Source organism: Misgurnus anguillicaudatus, chromosome 19, assembly GCF_027580225.2.
Source record: "Misgurnus anguillicaudatus chromosome 19, ASM2758022v2, whole genome shotgun sequence".
NCBI lineage: Eukaryota > Metazoa > Chordata > Actinopteri > Cypriniformes > Cobitidae > Misgurnus > Misgurnus anguillicaudatus.
Window position 1 is genome coordinate 11,225,723 of NC_073355.2, and position 18,458 is coordinate 11,244,180.

An 18,458-nucleotide genomic window follows, 5' to 3' on the forward strand; every position below is an offset into this window, starting at 1 on the left:
AAAACCAGTATTTTCTGTTACAAACTTTCACATAGCATCTTTAGGTTATAAAAACATAAAAAATTCAAATCCATAACTTGATTTTCAAAGATTTATTATAAAAACTAATTCTTTTTTCCACAAAATGCAATAAATCCATGACAGTTTTTTATTTCAAAATGCTATAAATCTATTAAATCAATGTATAAATGTGCATTCATCTTTACCATTTTATATTTATTTAGTTGACTAGTGGTATACAATGATTAAAAAATAAACATTAATGGCATTAACCAAAACACTTACTTTGTTATATTAAGAACACAATGTTTTAGCATGAGAAGCTTGATGCTGTCTGGAGAGCAAGCACCCGAGTGCCTCTCGCGGAAATTATTAGCTGTTGATGGCTTACGTTTCTTTCCCGTCACAGAAAACCATCACAGGTTTGGCAATGCTATTAAAGTATTATTTTGTTTTGTTTGTTGATCACGAAGTACAAAGTAGATGAGGAAAACTAGGACTCCGTGTACTCAGCGCGCCGCCATGTTTGTTTACATTGCGTGAATGGTCCGCTGTAATATCAGAAATGGATTTATTGCATTCTGTAAAAAAGGAGCTGTGGCGTTTGTCGCATTTTGGGAAAAAAGGGAGAAAAGATGACAGAATATCACGGCGGGTATTGGATTTTGCGTAAAATTAATTATTTACTTTTAACTACTGACCTGATATAATACTGATTTTGGCAGTAACTCATTTTTTTCAAAAATGGCGTTTATTGCGTTTTGGAACCAAACTCTTCAAATATGTGTTTAATACTATAAAATACATTAAATGTTACAGTCACTGCAGTTGCTGTCCATAATAAAAGCTAACACATTTGTAAACGAATTTGCTTGGACCTATTGTGTGTGTTGTCTCTTTAATACCTCTTGGTTTATATCATGTTGTTGCTGATTGGGCTGGGATTTTAGACACACCCACAAAACAAGAGAAAACGTATCTCCAACCTGGCGCACACGGGTACACTCCATTTTCGGACATGTCATTCAACCAGGAAACCGGAGCAAATCGTTGGGCACTGGCTTGAGCTTGAAAATGCCCCTGGCAATGCACTGCATGTGTGGTTATTTACACAATCATTCATATGACCTGTATACTTGATTATATGTATATGGCAAAGCCTGCTGTTGTGTACTACTGTTTAGTTTAACGAAAATTAAAATTATGGGTAATTTTTTTTAGAAACCCTCTGGGGTTTTGGCTGATTTTGCATCCTTGAGCAGTTTTGACCCGCACTAAAATTTGTGTTTTTTTCAGTTGCTTATAAACATAATAATAGCAAAAGTCTCATAACACTGTGTTCAGCACAAACTGTTCTACATGAGCAACATGTATGTACCATATTTTCCAGACTATAAATATAAAATGCGTTTTGAAGAGGAAAAAACATATATTAGTCGCACTGGACTATACGTCGTGTTTATTTAGAAAATGGTTTCACAAAATCCAAGCCGAAGAACAGACATTTAATCTGAAATGGTTATTAAACTACACCATAGCACAGAACAGCAGGCTGAACCTGCCAAAGTATGAAAAAGTGCTACTTATAGTCCAGAAAATATGGTACATGTTTGTATTTTTGAAAGAAAAGTGTTTATGCTTGGTTTTTGAAAAAATATATGTTCACAAAACCCATACACTCAGAAACAATGCTCAGGTAGAAAAATACTCAGGAGACAAAGGTTCCAGGTGCCAAAAAAAGATTACTTTATTTGCTCGAGCCAACAAAGTGAGACAATCAGCAAACCCCTCAAAGAGGTGCTCAAAGATCATCTGCCCTCCCAACATCTGACTCAATTTTTATACAGTAAGTTCAAACACTTCTTATCTGAGATTACGTACACTCTTCTCATTGGTCTCGACTTGCTACAATTAACTTACTTGTTTGATGTAATGCAGCTCAATCCTTTCTCATATCTAAAATGACGTATTCTGCTTATTGGTTCTCATTGCCTTTGCCTAGCTTGCACAGATACCTTATTGTTAATGTAGCGATGTGCAGCTAGAATTCTTCTCAAATCTAAAATGACGCACTCTGTTTATTACTTCAATTGGCCTTGGCTTTCCGTAGCACAGCTAATCTATTGTTAATGTAGCGAAGTACAGCTGGACAACTTCTCTAATCTAAAATGACGTATTCTGTTTATTAGTTCAATTGGCCTTGGCCTTCCTGCAGTGCTTGTTGTGAGACATAACATATTTGTGGAAACAATGCATAATAACTACCTAATCAATAATATAGTCATAATAAGTAATAAGTCCATAATCAGCCATGAGACAGAATATATATTTGTGGAAATTATAGATGCAGGCTGATTCAAGGTGTGCCCTAATCAGTCAGGGGCTACAGTACTCCTAATAACAAAAACATTAGTATGGAGCCCTGAATGACTAGAGTTTAAAAATTTGGAGGGGGGCACTTCAAATGTGGTCATCCTGGGGCACTACACTGTGTTAGTCCGGGCCTGACTGTAGGTGATTAAAGAAATGTCTGCATCACATTATTAACCATAATTTGTCTTTACAATAAGGTCTGTTACAATAAGTTAAGGCAATAGCTAGCATAAACTAGTAATGACCCACAAATCAATTAAAATTAATGTTAAACGTTGCAACTTTTAACATTATTTAATGCCCAATGAACTAACATGTGTGTCAGCATTGTTTGCATGTTAACTTTTTGGATTTACTAACAATTACTGTAAAATGTAATTTCATTGTAGAATGTTATGAAATAAAAATACAAGAAAAAGCAACTTGCATTCAAATGCTGGGTTAACACTAACCATTAAGAGACGTTAACGCAGCTTCTTATTTCATTTTTTGATTTCCAAAATACTTTGTGAAAATTCCACCACAGTATATCCCTGTAAAAACCGCAAACCATGAAGATCTGTTAAATTAATAATACAATTCTGTAGAATTCTTAAATCTACAGTAGGAACGTCTCGGTTACGTATGTAACCCTCGTTCCCTGAAGGAAGGGAACGGAGACGTCACGTCGTGACCGACGAATTGGGAACCGATTCGCGGGTGACCTATCTACTTCGAGAACTATGAAAACGCCAATGAACTTGGCATGCAGGTATTTGCTTAATTCCGGCGCCGTCCCGCCAGGTGCGTATATAAGCCGCAGGTGCACAATACCAAATCAGCTATATTATTACTGAGAAGCCGAGCAACAGTGCCCGGCCTGAAAACAGCAATGGAACAGCAAACTGTGGCGACGGGACGTGACGTCTCCGTTCCCTTCCTTCAGGGAACGAGGGTTACATACGTAACCGAGACGTTCCCTTTCAGTCGGTCAGTACGACGTCACGTCGTGACCGACGAATTGGGAATCCCTACCAAAACGCCACTGCAGCTGAAACCTTCCAGTGCCTGCAAAAGCCCTCCTCCCTCCACATAAGGGGCGGAACCACAGGCGAAATGCAGAAGGCCAGTCACTACCTGATCCCTAACCCACGATAGTGAACCAGCAACCTGGGGAAGCGTCTAAACTGAGTGGAGCTAGAACACTGCAGAAGCCATCCCCTAAGAAGGTTGAATGGATGACATAAAAAATATGAAACAACCGATAGGTTGCTCAACGAAGTCTCTGAACAATACATAGTATGCAGAGAGACGCAGAGCAGGCTCTGCTAAGGAAAAAGTGGAGGATTAGAACCCCACGGACTATACACACAAATGAACCCCACGTAGGGGACAAATGCGGGCGCATAGCCTACACAGGTTTACAAAGAATAAATCAGTGATAGGCTGACAGCGGATGCTCCGCAACATCGGCTATCAGGGCGGTGGAGGAGAGCCAAAAACAGTTTTTGTGACGTTTTTGCCTCGACGGCCTTCCATAATGGTGCAAATGTGCAGCACCAAAATAGAGGCTCCAAGCCGACACACGAACCGACCGTTAGGGAGGAACCGCGAGCCAGTGCCCAAGATGATGCCATACTGCGTGTAGAGTGAGCACATAAATTAAATGGACAAGGCACGTCTTGCTTTGATATGCAAGAGCTATAGTATCCACAATCCAATGGGACATCCTCTGCTTGGTGACAGCTTTCCCTTTCTGCTGACCACCGTAACAAACAAAGAGCTGATCTGAGGTCCTAAAGCTTTGCGTCCTGTCTATATACACACGTAGTGCACGAACAGGGCACAACAAAGCCATGGCTGGGTCTGCCTCCTCCAAAGGCAGCACTTGCAGGTTCACCACCTGATCTCTGAAAGGAGTGGTGGGAACTTTGGGCACGAAGCCGGGCCGGGGTCTCAGTGTTACGCTGGATGCAGCTGGCCCCTATCCTCTTAACAGAAGCTTTGCGTCCTGTCTATATACACACGTAGTGCACGAACAGGGCACAACAAAGCCATGGCTCGGTCTGCCTCCTCCAAAGGCAGCGCTTGCAGGTTCACCACCTGATCTCTGAAAGGAGTGGTGGGAACTTTGGGCACGAAGCCGGGCCGGGGTCTCAGTGTTACGCTGGATGCAGCTGGCCCCTATCCTCTTAACAGAAGCCAAAGCAAAGAGAGTTAAAGTCTTCATAGTAAGAAATTTAACACTCACAGTATGCAGAGGCTCAAATGGGGCTTCCTGGAGTGATTTCAGCACCAAGGACAGGTCCCAAGGAGGAATAGAGGGAGGACGCGCAGGATTCAGCCTTCGAGCGCCTCTGAGAAATCTGACCCACTGTCCTACCGTTTACGGGGGAATGGTAAGCTGATATCGCAGCGATATCGACCTTAATAGTGGATGGTGACAGCCTATTCTCCAAACAACGCGGGAGATACAAAAGCACAACACTAATCGGCATTCTCGGGGGTTTTCACTTTGGGAAGAACACCAGTCGACAAACAGGTTCCATTTAAACGCGTAAGCCTGTCTCATAGACGGCGCTCGCGCTGCAGCAATAGTGTTAGATACCTCTTGCTGTAAATCACTCACGTCCTCCGTGCCCGGTCCAGAGACCACACATGGAGGTTCCACAGGTCGGGGCGGGGGTGCCATAATGTGCCCTCTTGTTGAGAAAGAAGATCCTTCCTCAGGGGAATCTTTCAAGGAGGGGCTGTCGCAAGGAGAGAGTTCTGAAAACCAACTCCTGGTTGTCCAATACGGTGCCACCAACAGCACGCTCTCCTCCTCGTCCTCCCGGATCTTGCATAGGGTTTGCGCAATGAGGTTCACCGGAGGGAAAGCGTATTTGCGCATTTGCCAGCTGTGTGCCAATGCATCCACGCAGAGCGAGTTGTCGGCTAGTGAATAGAGCAGGCGACAATGAGTCGTCTCTGGGGAAGCAAACAGATCTATCTGCGCTTTGCCGAAACGTCTCCAAATCTGCTGAACCGCTATGGGGTGGAGCCGCCATTCGCCGGGACGCGCAGCCCGAGAGAGCACATCCGCCTTTACATTGAGCGTGCCCGGAATGAAAATGGCACAAAGAGACCTCAAATTCTCCTGACTCCAAGTGAGGAGGTGACGGGCGAGATGCAACAGGTGACGTGAGTGTAAACCGCCTTGACGATTGATGTACGCCCCGGTCGCAGTGTTGTCTGTGTGAACTAATACGTCTTTGCCCCGTAACTCGTTGCTGAAACGGACGAGTGCAAGATATACAGCCCACATTTCCCTGCAGTTTATGTGCCAATGCAGCTGGGGTGTCGTCCAGACCCCCGAAGCCGCAAGCTCATCGTACGTGGCCCCCCACCTCGTGTCCGAAGCATCTGTGCATACTATTGCATGCCTGGAGACCTGTCTCAGAGGCAACCCGGCTCAGAGAAACGCACGGTCTGACCACGGAGTGAAAGTGCGACGACACGCAGGTGTAATGATAACACGGTGAATGCCGCGCAGCCACGCTCTCCTCGGGACTCGATCGTGAAGCCAATGCTGAAGCGGTGGCATATGAAGCAGCCCAAGCGGTGTCACAGCTGCAGCTGCTGCAATATGCCCCAGGAGCTTCTGAAATTGTTTCAGCGGGACCGCGCTCTTGCTCTTGAATGTATTCAGGCAAGTCAGAATCGACTGTACACGCGCATCTGTTAGACGAGCTGTCAAATCGGCCGAGTCCAGTTCCATCCCGAGAAAAGAGATTCTCTGCAAGGGGCAAAGCTTGCTCTTTTCCCAGTTGACCTGAAGACCCAAACGAGCGAGGTGTTTTAAAGTTAAATCTCTGTGATCGCACAGCGTCTGACGTGTTTGAGCTATTATTAGCCAATCGCTTAGATACGCAAGAATGCGCACACCCTTCTCTCTCAGGGGCTTTAATGCCCCCTCCACTACTTTGGTGAATACATGGGGCAAGAGAGCCCGAATGGGAGGACTTGTACTGGTATGCTCGCCCCTCAAACGCAAAGCGGAGAAACGGCCTGTGCTGGGGGAGAATCGATACGTGGAAGTACGCGTCCTTCAGGTCGATAGATGCGAACCAATCGTTTGGACGAATGCATGGAAATATGCGCTTGGGCGTCAGCATTTTGAACGGCATTCTGTGAAGTGCACGGTTCAGCAAACGCATGTCCAGGATCGGTCGCAAGCCGCCGCTTTTCTTGAGTACAATAAAGTAAGGGCTGTAAAACCGGGACCTCATCTCTGCTGGAGGGACCTGCTCGATCGCGTCCTACGCCAATAGAACAGCGATCTCCGCACGGAGGTTGTGCGCATCGGCAGCTCTCACCGCAGTGAAACGAACACCGGAGAATTTGGGGAGACGCCGGGCAAATTGGATCGCATAGCCGAGATGAATCGTGCGTAAAAGCCAACGCGACGGGCTGGGAAGCTGTTCCCACGCCCCCAGACACCGTGCGAGAGGGACTAAAGGCACGATCGGTGTACCCGCGGCGGGTGCAACGGAGGTGATCGCCGGTGTGTGCGTATTGGCCGCACTGACAGCAGTGTTGTGTATTGTAACACTCACCTGAGTCCGCTGCTGGGTGGGTGAGTAAGGGAGGCTCTGCTGAAGACACCTCACGCCACTCGATGCACCCTCTGGCAAAGGAGAAGGAAGACGATGGGTTATGAGCATCTTATCAGCATCCTTCATGTCCGCCAGACACAGCCAGAAATGGCGTTCCTGGACTACCAGGGTAGACATCGCACGCAGTTTAGAGAACTCCGCTGAGTCATGACCTCCCACGTGCAAGTCCCTCAGAGCCTTAGCCTGGTGAACCTGCAGCAATGCCATGGCATGCAGGGCTGAAGCTGCCTCCCGACAGGCTTTGTAAGCAGCACCGGTCAGCGCCGAAGACTGCTTACAAGCCCGTTAGGGGAGAGTAGGCTGGTCCCGCCAGGAGGAAGTGACACCGGCCGGACACAACTGCATCGCAACGGCCGCTCCACTGACGGGATACCAGTATACCCCCTGGCATCTCCACCCTCGAGAGAGGTGAGGGGTGAAGGCTGAAACGGCCGGTTCCGGGCGGAAAACGGGGTTTTCCACGACTGCGTCAGCTCTTCATGTACCTCAGGGAAGAAGGGCACTGGGGGCGAGGACTGAGAAGCCCTGGCACCCCCGAAGTACCAATCATCGAGGTGAGATGGTTTGGGTGAGGGAGGTTCAGTCCACTCCAAACCGACCGCCGCTGCCACCCGAGCGAGCATGGCTGCCATCTCGAGGTCGAACGCAGGACCCGCAACCCGACCCGAAGGCGGGAGCGGATCTGGATCGACGTCCGAGGCTGACAACCCCCCCTCCGATGTTACGGTGGACATTGTGTCCGGTGGAGGCTCGACAGAGAAGGCGGGGGCCGTTGCCGGAGGAACGACACACGTCTCCGCAAATCCGCTATAGTCATGCCCTCGCAGACAGAGCATGAACTATCACGCAACGCTGCCTCTGCGTGCTGGAGCCCCAGACACGAAAGACAACGCTCGTGGCCATCTCGGGGGGCGATGAACACACCGCATCCAGAAACAGAGCACGGACGGAAATCCATCTTTAAAAAGACACAAAGCTCAAACGTTCTGCTCTTTTAGGGAAATCACTGTTTTGTGCAAGCTGGTGAAACACACAGGGAGAGGCAACGCACTCACTCGAACTCAAGTCCTAAAATAAAGAGACAGAGAGAGAGAGAGAAGGGTGGAGAAAACACTGCGACCCTCCGCTGAGGTGTTGCACCAAAAAGGAGGTAGTGCTATGTATTGAGGATCTGTCGGTTTTCTTAAACACTGTTTTACCGGTTTTCTTTTTTTACATGAACAGTTTCTTTTCAACTGAAACACTCGACAAAGCAGAACTGTGTTTGCACTGACCCCTTTTTTTCATGCTTATTGTCTCATGTGGATCTTTTTGCTTATTATGACACCCTGGAAACAATACACCGTGTTTAAATAATGGTTAATAGATAAGTACAGTTAGAAAGCATGAATTCATGATTTTTTAAAAAAGAACTGGTTGTTTTAACTTATGTAGAATGAGTGGGGAATTAAAATTACTGATCTGTTACCCCTGATTGGTCAAGATTTCCTTTCCAAGTGGGGACTGTTAGAGATGTTAGAGATTTTTTCTTTCCTTCAAAGAACAGGATCTACGAAGATCAGTTTTGACAGCTTCTCGTGAGCAGATGTCTGCCGGCTTCGAAGCAATAAAGCTGATTTGGTATTGTGCACCTGCGGCTTATATACGCACCTAGCGGGGCGGTGCCGGCATTATGCAAAAACCTGAATGCCAAGTTCATTGGCGTTTTCATAGTTCTCGAAGTAGATAGGTCACCCGCGAAGCGGTTCCCAATTCGTCGGTCACGACGTGACGTCGTAGTGACCGACTGAAAGGGAACTGCTCAGACTACACTCTCAATCAATTGATAATCTAGTGTCAATACAGCACATAATAAAAACAAAAGAAACTGTGTGTTAATGCCAGTAACACTGTAAAAATGCTGCATGAAGTTAAAACAACTTGGTTTTACAAGTAGATTCAACCTACTATTTTAAATTTTGACTTGTGAAAACTTGACATAACTTAAAAATAAACAATTTTAGCTTTATTTTATAAGTAGTTAAAGTAACAAAACATGTTGATTTGGCAAAACTGCTGCATATTTTTTACAGTAGGGGTCAAAACATGGAGCACTGGAACCCTCCTATATTTCTTTACCTGCACTAAAAGTGTCTGGTAAAGGACCACCCCAGCCCCCCTCCCCCCCCCTTCAAATCGAACACTGCATCAGATACTGTACCACTGTGGAACTCCAAATTTGGCCCTAGGGTCTCCATGCTACAGGGGCAAGCACGATTTACAAGTTTATTTGTGTAACAAAGGCCTGCTAACACAAAGGGAGGGAGAGCGAGAGACGAATCCATGTGCAGAGAAGTTTATTTGAAGAATCCCAAAAGGGCAGGCAAACAAATCCAAACGGTAATCCAAAAGCATAAATCCAAGATACAGGCAGGGGTCAAAACATGAACAAGAATACAAAACAGACCATGAACAGGAAAAAAACAATAACCATGAACGCTTGGTATGCAGTGTTACAGCTGGCAATACTTCGCAAAGTGACTTGGTGTGTGAACATACAAGACAAAAAGGAAGTGAATGGCGAAGTGAGACATGGCATGATATCAAAATAAAAAACCAGAAACAAGACTTCAAAATAAAAGACCCAAACAACAAAACACAAAACCTGTAATGTGATTGACTTTGGCTGGGTTTGAACCCATGTGGTGTATAAGTCGCTCCGGAGTATAAGTCGCATCAGTCAAAAAAATGCGTCATGAAGAGGAAAAAAAACATATATTTCGTACTGGACTATAAGTTACATTTATTTAGAAAATTATTATTCTTTTGGGGGGCATTTTGTTTAAGTCTTTCTCTGTTGTCTTTAAGTTAATGTTTCAGTAGTACCAATTTTTTTCAGGGTTAGTCTACAGGAACAACATATATCGCCCTCTCGCAGCTGTAGACCGTAATGTTTTCTTCTGGTTCATGTTAGTCAGTATGAATAAATTTTGACATATAAGTCACACCTGACTATTAGTCGCAGGACCAGCCAAACTATGAAACAAGTGCAACTCTCGATAGGTCTAAAATTAGCATTAGGTACAGAAAACAAATCAAATGAATCATAAATCATACATTAAATATAATTATAATTTTTTTTAAACTACAGAATTGATTTTTTCTTGGGTTGTTTGTTTAACATTAATGACACAGACTTGAGTAGATTGCTTGAAGTTACTGTCTCTTTAAGAGAAGCACAGACGGGTTTCTGCCTCTAATCTATACATAAACTTAAGACATAAACACATTTTTTTTTTAGAAAAAGAATACTGTGTGGAGATCATTTTGTTTGTATGTGCCCTGTCAAGAACAAAATGATTTTATGTCTGCTTGTTTTTTGAAACGTGTCTCTCCATGTGTGCACTACTGAGTGCACTTAAATGCGCGCACAGATACAAACGGAGGATGAATTTTCAAACGGCGCAGCATAAAAATGTTACGTTGTTTTTCAGTGGGACACACAGTAGCGTAACTCTCTCTAAAGTTAAAACATCAAGTGTTCTGATCTCTGAAGGGCATAGTGATGATCACGTCTGATTTAAGCTGGACCGGACACATTCAACTGCATGTGCATCCAGAAAGCTGCTCACTGTAGCGCCTTTTTGGGGGTTAAATTGTTTAAAATCACTTGAAATGTTAAAATTTGCAAGCCTTTGAAACACGTGCAAATGATAAACTTTGCCTATTTAAATTTAGTTATTAATCCGTGAATCACATGCGAGCCGAACCGTGAGCCGATCACGGATCAACTGCAATCTGTCACACCACTAGTTGCTGCTGCACAAATTAAACATACTGTAAATAAACATGCAAACATACCTTTATCTTGCTCTTTTTTACTCCTCCTCTGTCATTTTCTTCTTTCTCTTTTCGGCACCAGAGGGATACATAATTTTTTGTGACATGGCTTATCATTTATTACAGTGACACGCAAATTGTCACTGCACACGAGGTGTGTTGCGCATGACTCAAGCGCTAGCACTGCAGACACAAAAAAAGCCGCTTAGTTTGCGTATGCCTCGGGCCAGCCCTGGTAAAAAAAAAACCCTAGGAGAAAAAAACAAAAACCCCGGGTTGTTTAGCCGAGGAAATAAAATAAAAGTCCTAGGAGGGAAAAAACCCTTGGGAGATATACATGTATATACACACATATAAACGGATAAGGAGCTTAAGCGGAGATTAAGCGGAGATTAAGCAGAGATTAAGCGGATATTAAGCGGGTCCTGCCGGTGGTCGTTGGTCAGGCATCAGCTGGGCATCACATTGAAGGACGACCAGTAGATCAGAGGTGTGCCGACTTTCACATCTACCGGAACTGGGTCTGTTTGTCCCATTGTCCTCAGGGTCAATGGGACCCAGGGACAAGACAGGGAGAGAAAAAACAAAATCATATTAGCGTAGGGGCCGTTCACATGTAATGCAAGTGTCACACAGTGATGTGGTTTAATCAGCTTAGTTTCAGACAGACTAACTATTGAGGCATAATTGTTTTATCCACAGTTGAGGATTTTGCAAATTGGGGGCCCACTGCGACGGTATATATGGTAACTAAGGGTCACCTTCCGATTTTTAAGAGAAAATGAAACCTGTCGACCCGTTTGACTAAGGCCTGTAACCCCACTGTCGTCGTTAATGCAGGTTCAGTGGCAAACGGGTCTATATTGCATACTATTTACAAGATCATGAAAAAAACGCCAACATCGCAACCTGACCATACGTGTCAACCAGTTTGACTAAGGCTGGAGGCCCCACTGTCGTCGTTAATGCAGGTTCAGTGGCAAACGGGTCTGTATGGCATACTATTTACAAGACACAAGAAAGCGCCAAAATCGCAACCCGACCATACATGCCAACCCGTTTGACTAAGGCCGGAAGCCCCACTGTCGTCGTTAATGGAGGTTCAGTGGCAAACGGGTCTGTATGGCATACTATTCGCAATAGAAAGAAAGCGCCAAAATCACAACCCAACCATACGTGCCATCCCGTTTGACTAAGGCCAAAAGCCCCACTGTCGTCGTTAATGCAGGTTCAGTGGCAAACGGGTCTGTATGGCATACTATTTGCAATACAAAGAAAGCGCCAAAATCACAACCCAACCATACGTGCCAACCCGTTTGACTAAGGCCAAAAGCCCCACTGTCGTCGTTAATGCAGGTTCAGTGGCAAACGGGTCTGTATGGCATACTATTTGCAATACAAAGAAAGCGCCAAAATCACAACCCAACCATACGTGCCAACCCGTTTGACTAAGGCTGGAGGCCCCACTGTCGTCGTTAATGCAGGTTCAGTGGCAAACGGGTTTGTATGGCATACTATTCACAAGAACACGAAAGTTCCAAAATCGCAATCCGACTATAGGTTAAGATAAGGTTTTTATTTATTTATTTATTTGGTTGGTCTGTGTTATGACCGCGAGTGCTTTGTTCCATACAGATAACTATTTCGAGTTAAGTACTTTTACTAGACAAATTATGCGAATGCTTTGTTGAAGAGAAAAGTTTTAAGTCTAGATTTAAAATTATCGACTGTGTCTGATTCTCGGACATCGGTTGGTAAATTATTCCAGAGCTTTGGGGCTAAGTAGGAAAATGACCTTCCACTTTTAGACACTTTTGATAGTCTAGGGATAATCAAGAGACCAGAATTTTGCGACCGTAGTGTGCGTGATGGATTGTATTCTGATAGTAATTCTCTAAGATATGAGGGTCCTAGGCCATTTAAAGCTTTGTAGGTGATTAGTGATATTTTAAATTGTATGCGATATTTATATGGTAGCCAGTGTAAAGATGCCAGAATTGGGCTTATGTGGTCATACTTTTTAGATCGAGTAAGTACCCTTGCGGAAGCGTTTTGAACTAGCTGAAGCTTGTTTACTTGATTTGCATGGCATCCCCCGAGTAGCGAGTTACAATAGTCTATTCTAGAGGTCATAAAAGCATGGATAAGCTTCTCTGCGTCAGATGTAGACAGTATATGGCGTATTTTCGAGATATTTCTAAGATGGAAGAATGCTGTGCGGCAGACGTTGGCGATATGACTATCGAAGGATAAGTTGCTGTCGAACATCACACCTAAGTTCCTAACCGTGGAAGATGGCACCACAGTGCAGCCATCTATGTGCAACTTGTAATCTGACATATTATGTTTGTAGCGATTCGGTTCAATGATAAGTATCTCTGTCTTATTGGAGTTCAGCTTAAGAAAGTTATGTGCCATCCAGTCACTAACATCGCTAAGGCAGTCTGTTAGCTTAGAAAACGTGTGTGTTTCGCTGGGATGTGAGGAGATGTAAAGCTGGGTATCATCCGCATAGCAGTGAAAACTTATGTTATGTTTCCTGATAATGTCTCCTAGAGGTAACATGTATAACGAGAACAGGATAGGACCTAAAACCGAACCCTGCGGTACACCGTATTTAACCAGGGAGTGATATGACTCTTCCTCGTTTACATAAACAAAGTGATAGCGATTGGTTAGATACGACCTAAACCAGGCTAGCGCCTGACCACTGATACCAACATAGTTTTCTAGTCTATTGAGTAAGATTGTATGATCTATTGTGTCAAAGGCTGCACTAAGGTCTAATAATATAAGAATTGAGATTTCACCACGATCGGATGTTAATAGGAGGTCATTTGTAACTCTAAGCAACGCTGTCTCTGTGCTATGGTGGGGCCTGAATCCTGATTGGAACTTTTCATATGTACTATTATTTGTCAAGAATGTGCGTAACTGGCTTGCCACTACCTTTTCTAATATTTTCGAAAGAAAAGGGAGATTTGAGATTGGTCTAAAGTTATTAAGCTCTCCCTGATCAAGCTACGGTTTTTTAATCAGCGGTTTAATAACTGCTGTCACATTGGTGGCGCGTTGCTATTTTGAGGCAACTAATATAGACTACGCCATTGACCAACAAAAACCTGGTCTAAAGTCTAAAGTCAATGGCGCAATGTTATTTAAAGAGCGCATTAGTAATATGCACTAAACGGGAGGACAACGCGGGTTTGCTTATCACAAAGTACATGAATGCGCGGCACAAACATGCTTTTAAATATGAAAGATTAAAGGATTGAATGTAAAAGATTATTATTGAGTCTCTTGGACATAAATGAGGACTAATTATGAGACGTTAGAAGGCGCAAAGAGCTGCTTCACCTGCAGCCTGGTAAGTAAATAAATGCTTTGCTTTAAACAAATGCATCTCTTTTTAAATGTTTTTTTAATGCTACCTCACGGATTTATTGTATATGATGACTCTGTTCCTGCGGATATGGTGAGATGAGAAACATTTTTAAGTAATGCTTAAAAAAACTCTTTGCTAAAAAAACGCTGTCCAAAGTGCTGAAACGTGCAGAGAGCCGTTTGTAAATTCTTTATCTCCTGTTTGTTACAAATAAAGTATTTTTAGAGTACAAACCTTATCTTACATACTTGTAAATTATTTTTTGACATTTAAAGCAATTACAAGCCTGCTTTTTTACTTCCATGACTAAAAGAAAACGGGTTTTAAAGGTTTTAATAAAAAAATAACAATTTCAATACAAGTGAAAAACAACACAATTATTTAACATTAATCCTAAACTGGGGATCTTCTTCCTCCGCTTAGTTTTTCAGTTTACAAAGTTCGTCATCTAAATAGGGATTAGACATAGCGCCAGTGCAACTTGCTTTTAAAGGGGATGAGAGCTGAGACTCTCATTGGTTTACTGCACGTTACGCCCAAAATACTCCCATTACAATAGGACCAACCCTTTTCGACCATGCGCTCGGCGCACAAACCATTTTTCCTATCGTTAAATTAGCAAAAGTGGATTCGGACATGACCATTTAGACGTTGCGCTGTGCGCTTTAGACAATGCGCTTAGATCTTTAAAATAGGGCCCTTAATGTCTTTTCAGTCACTGTCCTGGGGCCTGTTTCAGAAAGGATTATTTTAACCCTGAAATAAGGTATTCGCTGAGAACCTGTAAAGCGTTTACCTGTATATGTACACGTTTTATTAAATTAGCGTTTCAACAGATGGATCCAGCTTTTGGGAGCCTGAATTTGCTCATTTTTGAAACCAGGTCTCAGAGTGGATAAACCTGAAGCGACAACCTTGCGTCTTTGTGTGTACAGTCACAAAGATTTTTCACACAGATTGCAAAAAATATGGAAAAATGTGTAAGTTTACATATCAGAGAAAACCAAATGGTTATTTACACTCAAAGTCTGTTTCCAAGGTAATTTTCTCTGTGAACCTAACCTGGTCAGGGGCAGGTTTTATTCTGTAAACTCTGAGTTTTGTTTGGTCTTTTTTATAAGGTTCGTTAGTAAAAACTACCTAAATGTCCTAATATAACTTAGGCCTAGTCCTGGATTAATCTAGACACTGTACGGGAGTGTTCAGTAAAGCTTCACATAGATTTTAGTACTCAAAGCTCATGGAACTCCTGCTAAACAATTCAAACATTAAACATTCAAATATCTCCAAAAAAACCCAATATAAAAGTGGGTAGGGTTCCTCACCCAATGTTAATCACAATTTCACTTGAATTTAACATTCTCACACTAAGTAAGAGCTTATGAAACTACTTCTTCAAACATCTGAACTGATGTTCACAGTTTCCTGAATTCACATTTTCATGTCACGTGTGTAAATCTCCAAAGCCTTGGTACTCTGTAAGAAGTGAAAAAGTATCACTGAGCGTACATGTACCAAATGAAGTCAATGTAATAAATAAAAACACATCAATCAGGCATGAAAATCCCTCACCTTTTGGCGAAATTCGCCGTTTTGAAGCCAAAAAAGGTGACCCACGTGAATCATATAGATTCGATGAGAAAACATTTTGGGGGGGGGGTTGTTTGAAGACACGCCCTTCGCCGTCATCCAAATATGTACCCCAGACATTAGATTTTTTTGAATTCATGCTGTGCTGCAAAAACCGACAGGCAGGCAGGTGACATCAAAGTATCACGAGAGTGAATCGAGAAGCCATAAGGAAGTCTGCTTTCGAACGGCTCTTGCGCTACTGTGATGTCATCCGCATTTCTGTGTTCTTCGTCATACAAGCTTGTTGAAGATGCATAGAGCGACTGCCTTCGGGACGTAAAGTCAACACAAAACGCTGTAAAACTATCATTTTGGAATTGTAAGGCATCAACCAATGAAAACAACATATCTACACAAACTGACACTGCAAAGTGACCTAAAAGATTTTTGTTGGAATGGATTGGAAGGAATTATGGACGTACTCCTCGCTTGTAAGTCACATTGGTCTACAAGTCTACGGCTGTAAGTACTTAAATGTAAATATGCTGAAACTGCAAAATACTGCATGAAATGCTGTAATAAGAACATACTGTTACTAATACAGTTAATAAGAAAGTTTACCGTTTACAGTTACATTTAAGCGATTTTAGACTATTTGAGCGACAAAGATGCTAAAGTGAACTGTTTTCAGTGCGCATACGCGCACAAACTCAAAAGCCCACGCCCAACGCGGGTTTCAAGAATCACGCAAAGCAAACGCATATTTTTTTGGGGCTTGACAGGTGATATACGCACAAACTTATTGTAATACCACAGTCTCTGCAAGTATTCTCATAAAAACTGTCGTTTATTATAAGTGAGAAGTTGATCATGTGTCAGTGATCGCTTCTCCGTTGTTAAAGGGACAGTTCGTCTCATAAGAAATGCATATGTTTGAGTCATAATGAGTGCGTTTACATGCACAGTCTTACGCCGATTATGCTTAATAAACTGATAACACGTCGGGTCATGTAAACGCGTAAATTGGTTTTCTTTAATCGGGGAAAGCCCATAAAGGGCGTAAGCAAAAACCGATCGGCACAGGTAGTTTTTTGCTCATTATGCCGATTTCGCGTGGCATGTAAACAGCTTAACCCGCTTTCTCACGGTTTTGTACATGTCTCCGCGTATGAAAGATAAACGTCACACGTGGAAGTAAGCGCAAAGTAACGCATAAAAGTCTCCGCTTGACTAAAGCAGTTGCAAGAGAAACTGTTAAAATAGCAGCTCATGTTACATTTACAGGTTCTGCAGACACGAGAAGAGATACAACAGTACAGCTTAAGACAGATATGTCGTTGACTTTTTGAACGACTATTGTTTACTATAGGTGGTGACGTCACTGCCTGCGAGAAAACTGATCATTCTCCAAGTTCCATGTAAACGCAGTTGTCTGCATAGCTGGCTTATTGATTTGCATATAAACGCATGAAAACAGTTTTCTGTAATAAGCAGATTTTTGATAGTTATCCGTTTATGCTGTGCATGTAAACGTACTCAATGTTAATCAAACTACAAAAGAAAAAAGGAAAATCACTTTTATAGCTTTAAAAAGATTAAAGCTGCGGTCGGCAACTTATTTTATCATATTTTTGATCATATTCACTGAAACCAACACTATGCTCCGATAGAACAACATCAACTAGACTGTTTAAGAAAAAAACCCGCGCTTCTAACTCCACCTGGAGCCTGTTATTTGTTTTGCAAAAATCCACCGCTCCCGGTTCATTTGGTCCAATCAGCGCAGGCTGGTTCATTTGGTCCAATCAGCGCAGGGCTGTGTAAAATCTAATGTTAGATCTTACTTTATTTGTAACTTTGTTCTTTTCTATTTTATATGCTTGTAATGTCTTGATTTGTTCTTATTTTATTTTCCCACATCACTTTTTTGCTTATCTGAAAATTATTCAACCCATGACTCAAAAACCATAATGTGATTCATTTAACCAGTACTATATTGTAAAATTAATTCATTTTAAATTAGATGTAGGCCTTCAGGTCCACCCTATTGCAAGGCCAACTTAAAATTGTATGGCCTTGTGACTGATGGTCTGATTATGGCAAAATAAAATTATTGCAGATGTAAAATAGTGAGGGAATTCTACTTGTTACAGCTTTCCACATTTATCAACCCATTTAATTACACATGGTTTCTGTTACTAGTCAAATGTTCACATTTTAAATCTAAATTGTCCGTCAGAATTAAATAATTGAAATAATGGTCATGTATGTTATGGTGGGAATTTTGTTTCAAGCGCACGTGGAGGGATGTTGAGTTCCTTAATTCTTCTTTGTCCTTGGCCAATCACATGCCTAAAGAATAAATAAGTTAAGTTACAGCATGTTCCCTAATGAGCCCATAATATTTATTCTGGGGGGTCCTCCCACCTCGCGGCCCCATATGGGGCGGCAGTGGTTGAGTGGTTCATGTAGGTTGTCTACAAATCGGAAGGTTGGTGGTTCAATCCCCGGCTCCACCTGACCAAGTGTCGAGGTGTCCTTGAGCAAGACACCTAACCCCAGATGCTCCCGACGAGCTGGATGGCGCCTTGCATGGCTGACACCGCCGTCGGTGTATGAATGTGTGAGTGAATGGGTGAATGTGAGGCAAAATTGTAAAGCGCTTTGGATGG